This window comes from Ischnura elegans, chromosome 8 (genome assembly GCF_921293095.1).
Source record: "Ischnura elegans chromosome 8, ioIscEleg1.1, whole genome shotgun sequence".
NCBI lineage: Eukaryota > Metazoa > Arthropoda > Insecta > Odonata > Coenagrionidae > Ischnura > Ischnura elegans.
The window spans coordinates 114,467,969-114,476,926 of NC_060253.1; positions in this window are offsets into that span (position 1 = coordinate 114,467,969).

An 8,958-nucleotide genomic window follows, 5' to 3' on the forward strand; every position below is an offset into this window, starting at 1 on the left:
ACGTGAAAAGTACGCGATGGCCGAGTCACATGGCGCGAGCGGTGGCTTGCCGGCTATTGGAAAGCTTGAAGGTCGTGAGAATTTTTGTGATTGGAAATTCGCGATGAAAATGTATCTTATACATGAGGACCTTTGGTCTTGTATTGAGGGATACGATGCGGAAGACAAAACCAGCCCACAAATGAGAGCACGGCGAGATCAGAAGGCCCACGCTAAAATTTGCTTAATGGTCAAGCCGTGTGCCTTCTCTCATGTAAGGTCAACGAAAACAGCCTTAGAAGCTTGGGAGAGCTTGTCGGCAGCCTTTGAAGACAAGGGCCTTAATCGACGCTTGCGATTATTGCGGTCCTTGTGCTCGGTGAAGTTGACGAACTTCTCCTCCATGGAGGACTACGTGAACGAGGTGATGTCCCTATCCCAGAAGCTTGCAGCGGTGGACAAGGCTGTGGACGACGAGTTCCTTGGTGCAATTATGTTGCAGGGGCTCCCGGAAGAGTATGAGCCGATGGTGATGGCTCTGGAAAGCTCTGGGGCCGAAATATCGAGTGACTTCGTGAAGTCGAAGCTGCTACAAGACGACAAGTGGGGCAGTGAAAAGCTAAGTGGTCAATCTGCTCTAGTTTCCAGGGCTGGCAAAAAATCGAAGCCCAAAATAGTGAAGTGCTGGGGCTGTGGTGAAGTTGGGCATGTCAAGCCGGCGTGTCCAAAGAGGGTTAACGCCAGTGAAAAATCAACGCCCGGGTCATCGAAATCTGGCTGGAAAACTAAGGACAAAGCACTGTTCTTTGCTCTTGGGGTCAGTACAAAGTCGGATGAATGGTATGTTGATTCTGGTGCCACCGCGCACATGACTGCACGAAAAGATTGGCTGTGTAATTTTAAAGGGGATGTTAATGCGCAAGTGACTGTAGCTAATGACGATAAAGTATCTGCCAATGGTATTGGTGATGTGGAAGTGAAACTACATGGTAATGATCATTTTACAACAATTACCGATGTTATGTATGTCCCTGATTTGAGTATTAATTTGTTGTCTGTAAGCAAATTAGTTTCTAAAGGGTACATTGTGATTTTTGATCGTGACGGTTGCAAAATATTAGATGATGATTGTAAAATTGATGGTAATGTTGTTGTAACGGCATCACAATTTGGTGGGATATATCGCCTCAATGTAGTAGAGGAAAGGGCTAATGTCACTGTTAAAAGTGAATCTCAATCCTTGTGGCATAAAAGACTGGGTCACTTAAATAGGATTAGTATGGATTTGTTGCAAAATGGAATGGCTACTGGTCTCTCCTTTGTTGACGATGTAAAAGCTCAATGTATTCCATGTGTTCAAGGTAAAATGTGCAAAAAGCCCTTCAGGCCATCGCCCAGATAACACGGCATTTGTATTACATCAATAATGCACAAAACATACGTGCCCAAATACATATGTATAAGATGGAATACGATCGTATTACATCGGTATATTTCACGTAGAAGTGGTTCAAAAGTCCCTATGGATGTATGTATTCGTGCGTATTACAAATTGGAAATCTGAATACCCATACATGAATTATACATATGTATACAAAGGAATACAATCGTATTACGTCTGTATATTTCACGTAAAAGTGGCTCAAAAGTCCCTCAGGATGTATGTATACATGCGTATTACAAATTGGAAATCTGAATATCCTTACATGTAATATACATATGTATCTGCAGGCCCTCATGCACGAATTATACATATTGATTTTCTGACCCACATCCACTTAATATCAATATGGATCAAACGGATGAATAAATAAAAGGAAACCAGAACATACAGATAATAAAACATATATTCGAAGAGAAAAATAAAATAATACACACAAAGAACAAGTGTAGCCATGAATATTGCTAAAAAGCATTAAGGGCCAGCAAACAGTAGGTGAAACTTAGTTTTAAAACATGGCACAAAGATAAATCAAGTACAAACAATGGCTTGAGTTGGAAAGTAGAAAAAAATATTAGCACGGAACAAGCGTTGTAACCCATTGCACCAGAAGAAACCTGGATTCAGGAAACCAACTCTGCACCATTAGCCACTTCCTGAAAGGAGAAAAGAAGAAGTCAAGTTTAAAAGTCATGCAAAAATATATCTTTTTGTAAGATCTGAATAGGAGCTCAAGGCCTTTCAATTTTATTTTTTTTCAATTCATATAGGCAGTCAGTATTCTGTGAAGTCTGTAATTTTAGTACTAATTCTGTATTCTGAATGCAAATGAAAGTTTGGCTTCTCTGCTAGATTCCAGACATAAGTTTTAAATTTTTTCATTTACCAATAATGCCAAGGTCCCAGCTAGTGCAGATTTGACCTTGTCCTTTGAGAAATCATATATTTTGGGGAAATGCTTTCATTTTACAAAATTAATAGCCTTTCTCTTGAGAAGAATGAGAAATATGAGAAAAGATCATATGACTACTTTTAAATATAAATTAACAAGGAAAACGTGAATCCATTGGTATGCTTATTTAGTACATGATACTAATATATTAGTACCATGATTAAGTAGCGGATGACTCACACAGAAAAAATATAAACTTGTGATATCAAATTTTCAAACAAATAAATTTCATACATAATAGATAATTTCAGGCTTAACTTTAAGAAACCTCTCGATTATGGTTTAAAAAAATTTTTCCCTCAAAGCTTACCTCGGTATTAACAATTCCACCTGGTCTTCTGGCTTTGCGTCGTCGTTTTTTTTCGTAATCCATTCTCCTCTTGTCCAGGCCAAGCTATTTACATCGTCGCCTGCTGGGTATGCGCGAAAGAGCATGAAAAGAAATTTACAATTAATTAATTTGGCCCGTACGCACCTTTTTCTTACATATAATGACAAACTTTCGCATGAAAATTACGTATTTATCTTGTGTTAATAATAATGACGAAATGCACCTTGATTGACTGCATTTCAAGATGAAAGAAATATTACATTTTGCTTTAAGGGAACCGATATTACACGACCAATACTTCTTGTTCGTTAAATAATTAGAAGTAGAGGGCAAAACCGCTCGGAACCTCGAGGAATCTATTAGTGACAAGGCTACGCTGATAAGTCTAAGGTCAAAGATGTTATGACTAAAGCATAGGATAACTAGGAATGCAAGAACTACAATACAGTAGGTTGTGGTAATAAACAGCGATAAAACAACCTACACGTGAACGAAAACATTCCTTTAAACAATTTTTCTGCTCTTAATTAAGAGAAGAAAAAATGTAACTTCAGCCGCGAAGCACGGAATTACTATACAACGCATAATCTATTAATTTATACGTACAAGATTGACATTACTATGTTTTACCATATAACTTCAATGGACACCAGTCTCCTCGATACATAACTCAACAAAAAAGGAAAACAATAGCCAAACATAAACAAAATAATTACCTCTATTGGCGCAATGTGGTCAACACATTGCGCCAATAGTTGTATCCAAATATACTCAAATAACATAATTAATGTAGTCTATGTATGCGTACAATATAATAAAAGATAAATCATACCTTACCTTAATTATCCAGTGACAGGAAACTGTTGGAGCTGGCTTGCACGAATCGCAATAACGTGCGGGATTGAAGCACATTTCCAGCAAAACATAGCTTCGGTTTGAGCACACCATCCACACGCACCGGTTATCGAGGATTAAAACACTATGTCAATTCTTCCAATACGTATAATAATACAAACAAATATAAAATTTACTATACATCAGTAACCGGAGTTCCTCCTACAGCACGTTCTTGACGTTCTCGTAGTCTCGAACGAAATGCCGAGCTAACTGTTAACGAGATTATCACTCCCACTCACTTTCCTAGCCTGTTGCGACAGAATTGAGAATTTATTTTTTTTGTTTAAACAGTTAATTTAAAATATTGTTTAAAAAAATAAACTTCGCTTTTACTTTTGCGCTGTGCAAGAACTATTTTTTGTATTTTTCATGTATTGTGAACCATTTTCCATGTGTATATTTCGCGGATGGACACTGAATTTTACATATGTAATACGTCTGTATTTCGCGTGCATTTACAAATTAACATAAATATGGTCGCCATACTACCCTTGCTCACATCGATCAGTATATGATTTATTTTTAAGCTTTCTGGGTATAAATTCGAATGGGTGAATGATCATTGAAATGAGGAAATCTGGCGTTTGCAGTGAACATATTATTTCTGCAAAAATGTTTCTGAACATTTCACTAGACGCCACGAAAATCCACCTCTCAAAAATTACAGGAAATATACATAATGTATATTTTGTGTATTTTTGACCACATTTACATATGTATTTCCTCTGTATTCATACATATGTAAAAGTAGCAAGTGTTACACGATATTTACATTTGTATTTTTGACCACATTTACATAAGTATTCAAATTTCAAAAATACAAATGTATTTATCGTGTAACACGTACCACTTTTACATATGTATGAATAGAAAGGAAATACATCCAATAATACATATGTATTACACATGTTATACATAACAAAAATACATATGTATGTGACCCATGAAAATACAATATAAATACATTATGTATATCCAAATGTGTGCTGTTGGGGTCAAAGCATAAGAGGTCCAGGGAAAAACTGGAATTGTTGCACTCAGATCTATGTGGGCCAATGGATGTACCATCATGGAATGGACCCAGATAGCATGCTAAACTTGCAGCAAGCTTGCTGCAAGATTGTCATGACAAAGTTGCAAGTTTGCAGCAAGCTTGTTATGACAAGCTTGCTGCAAACTTGCGGCAAGCTTGAATCAAACCTCCTAGTTACGCTTTTTCAAACTTGCAGCAAACTTGTTGCAACAAACCTGCGGCAAACTTGTCGCATCAAACCTGCAGCAAACTTGTCGTATCAAACCTGCAGCAAACTTGTCATGACAAGCCTGCAAGCTTGCGGCAAGCTTGAATCAAACCTCCTAGTTACGCTTTTTCAAACTTGCAGCAAACTTGTCGCAACAAACCTGCGGCAAACTTGTCGCATCAAACCTGCAGCAAACTTGTCACATCACACCTGCTGAAAACGTGTAGTTTCACACCTGCTACATACTAGGAAAACTAGTTCCACACCTACCATTTCTGTAGTGACACTTGCTGAGGAAAAACTGCCTTAAAATTTCTGTTAAATAAAATGCTCTCCTAAATAATGATCAATTTACAACAACAAAATTGAAAATTTTCCACTCTATCAATTGTTAGTAATTTCACATGCACAGAATTTGGCTGCTAAATTTATTTAATAAAATGTGCAACAAATAAATGCCGAAGAGTTTATTTTTCTCATTAATTATGTACATGTTGAGGCAGTGGTGGACATACCATTAAGATAGATATCTAGTCATCGATAGTTAATCATTATTAATGAAGTGAGTGAAGTACTTACAAACTGAATAGGAAACATCTAAGACAGAAACACTTTAAAAAATTTATGACCCCCTAGGCCACACATGGTAATAACTAAATTACAGAAATCTTCAAAAGGTAAAAACATATTGCTCGAATTTTATCAAAACATTCACAAGTATGCTGATTGACTTTGAGGATTTAAAATTAAAACTTCATTCTTTTGAATTGTTGTTTAGTTATGGGAGTACAAGGTTGCGCATGGAACTTACATGGTTACATACTTATAGATCGTTACTGATGAACTTATTAAGCAAAATTATTGTCTTCATCAGCCTGATCCTCGGTCTGTTTATCCTGCCAATCCCTGAAGAGAAAATAGTAATTACTCCATGTGAAATGATATATCATGTATCATTTGCTTAAATCAGGGAGGTAAATTGAGAAATTATTAACTAATATTCCAAAAAGAATAAGCAATCAGATTCAATAAATAAGATGTCCATATTGTACCCCCACATTCTCATAATGGCGGTTAATGATTCAACTTCCATGGAACATTATAGTGTATACCTATTGTAAGAGGGAATGGAAAATATGAAGAAAATGTCTGGGATGATCGAATTAATGTGGCAGGGAAATGAGAAGCGACTACTTACATTCTTATTTTCCTGACTTTAGCCTGGTTGAGCCAATTACTCAGACACCCTTTCAGCCCCACATCTGATGCATCAGGGTAGACCCTTCTGCATACACCTATGAAATTATAAAAAACATACTTAATGTTGTACGTTAAAAGTTCATTTCAACGATCAATTATTATAATAATCTTAGAATATCTTATTGGATGCACTCACGAAAAATAACAGGACACACTGAAGTGCTATAAAATGATTTCTTAACCGAATTCTTCTGAAGTTTGCCCGTAAGGGAATACAGCTCTGCTTCATAGTCATTCTAAGACGACGCAACATATTTTGTAGAAGTGTTCATTCATTTCTTCTACCAACTGCTACCAAACATTGCATCTAGAGATAAAAAAGATCAGATCAATTAAGAGTTAACAGCTTATACAAGAATAACAATAATCATGTTTATAGCCAGAAGAAAAATTCACCAAAAAAATTAACACAATTGTCATGGTTAGTATGCACATGTAGTATGTGTGCACAAGTGCATATGAAATCACAAAAATCCAATCATACCAAAACTGTTTAATATTTCATTGGACAATAATCCATACGCACTTCAAAATTATGTTGTACTTGAGTATTTTTATAGCACTTTGAATTCCAAACACCGAGTGTCTGGCGGGCTCCAGATTTACATCGATTTTGAAACTTTCTTACAAAAACTTAATTTTTCTTTCATTAAAAAAATCATACATTGTTTGAATCAGGATGGCAGCACACAAATTATCATTATTCACTTACCAACTTTGGCTCAAATGAGGGATCTTCACTTATCCTACGGCAGAGTTTGATGAAAGCCTCATCTGCTGTCAATGGCAATCGGCTGAAATTCATCTCCTCCACAGCAGCATCCTTTCGCGTTGGGTCACATGCCAATAAAGCATCTACTTTCCTCTCCAAGTGGAAAAACCCAGGTGCCATTTCTCCCATCCACATGAGGAGCTGGCCATTCTGTAGTTTTAATTTACTGCAGCCAGTAAATATAAAATTGTTATAAATACAATAATACCAATTGATTTGCTTATATTATACTACCTTAGCACACTTGGTACTTAATCATCATAAATCCTGCCTAGATGCTTATCGAACAGGTGCTAACCATACATTTTAATACACCACTAATTTTTCTGTCAACAAACACGAGTAATTGATTACTTTACATCACAAAAATTTTAAGGATTGCAATCTTATTGCACAGAAACAGCTTAGAAATGTGTTACTTATGCCCTTGAGTGCAACATGCCTGTTAAGAATGTACTGGCAGAATGTACGATATATACATGGGCATTTGTAAAAAAAATGAACTAAAGCACAAATCAATGCCAATGTTATAATGATCAGAGAGAGTTCAACTGATGGCTATGTTTAGAACAGCTAATTAACTGCTATTATTCTTCGACATATTCCCAATAGTTATTCATTTTCAAGAAAAATCCTTCATAAACGAGTTTACTGAGGTTGAGACTAATACTTTAACGTCATAAAGAACTGCTAACAAAGTGGATTCTACTGCGAGAACCCTGATATTTCAACTTAAACCGTCTGAATGGAGTCTTTTCACTATGCCAGCGAAAGCAAAGATCATGCTAAACTGTAATTACACTGAGAATAAAATAATGAATAATCTTAAATGATTATTGGATAGCAATTGGCGGTTCATTAATCATACATAGTATCGAATAGAAAAACATGTTCCAATTACTCACATTTACATGCTCAGCACAGCAGATATGAGTAGATGCTGACAGAGGCAACTTCTTAAATCTCTTCGTGCCGCTAAAAGCCACTGTTTCCGAGAATTCAGTAATCTTCCAATCCCCTTTTGCCAGTATTCACTACGAAACACGGATTATTTTCTTCTTCCATAGCATACTTCAACGTAAATTTGCTTGTAAAACAGGATTTTACTTCACAGCTAAATTCACAATCACAAAGTCACAAGCACAAAATAACGGCAACCGTTAGGTCACGTGATACAAAAGACTGCCGCCGGGCGTTTTGGCGCGAGTTCAAAATACGATTTTTAATCCAAAATATTAAAATAAGTTCGTAATATAATGGGAAAAGTTTTTTACTTGAGTTTTTTTATGAGTATGAAGATAATTATATCAAATAACATTATATTGTTATATTACTATAATTCTCATTAAGTACATATTATTAAAATCTTACAACCAAGCCAAATAGGCTGGAAAGAGGCATGAAAAATTCAACCTCGAGATGGCAAGGAAAAGTCAAGCTTCACGTAAGCTAACATGCTTTGGGGCTTATTACGTAAGTCATAACTCCGGAGCTATGGAGCTATAAGAGTTATGATGGCTGCCATAGCTCAATTTGCGATTACAGTAGTCAAAATAACTCCGATAGGAGTTGCGAACTGGAGCTATCTCGGGGCTGGAATAACGCAGGCTTCAGACCCGTCCTTATGGTAACTCCAGCCCGATTTCCTTCGCTTCTCAACTGTCATTTGTTGATGTCTGCCGTCGGAAGGTCGGAATCTGAAGGATTCGGACATGGATGGACCAATAAACATATATTGGGGAAGGATGTTGAGGGTGTTTGCGGAGTATGTAAGAAGAAGGAGGCATCTGACATTAGAAAGGAGACGAATAAGGGGTTCCCACAAGCCGATCGAATTAGATGAAGACCATTTTCGAATGTTTTTCAGAGTGTCGACACTGAAAAAATTGTATAAACCTGTTTCAAATTTTTATACATTCATATACATTACCATGGCAATGTATAAGAATGTATAAAAATTTGAAACAGGTTTATACAATTTTTTCATTGGGATCGAAAAACATTTTTCAATATCTCTGCCGGTCTCTGGGACCCACACTAAGGAAACGCAGAATATCTGGACTAAGCGTTGAAAAACAGATAAAT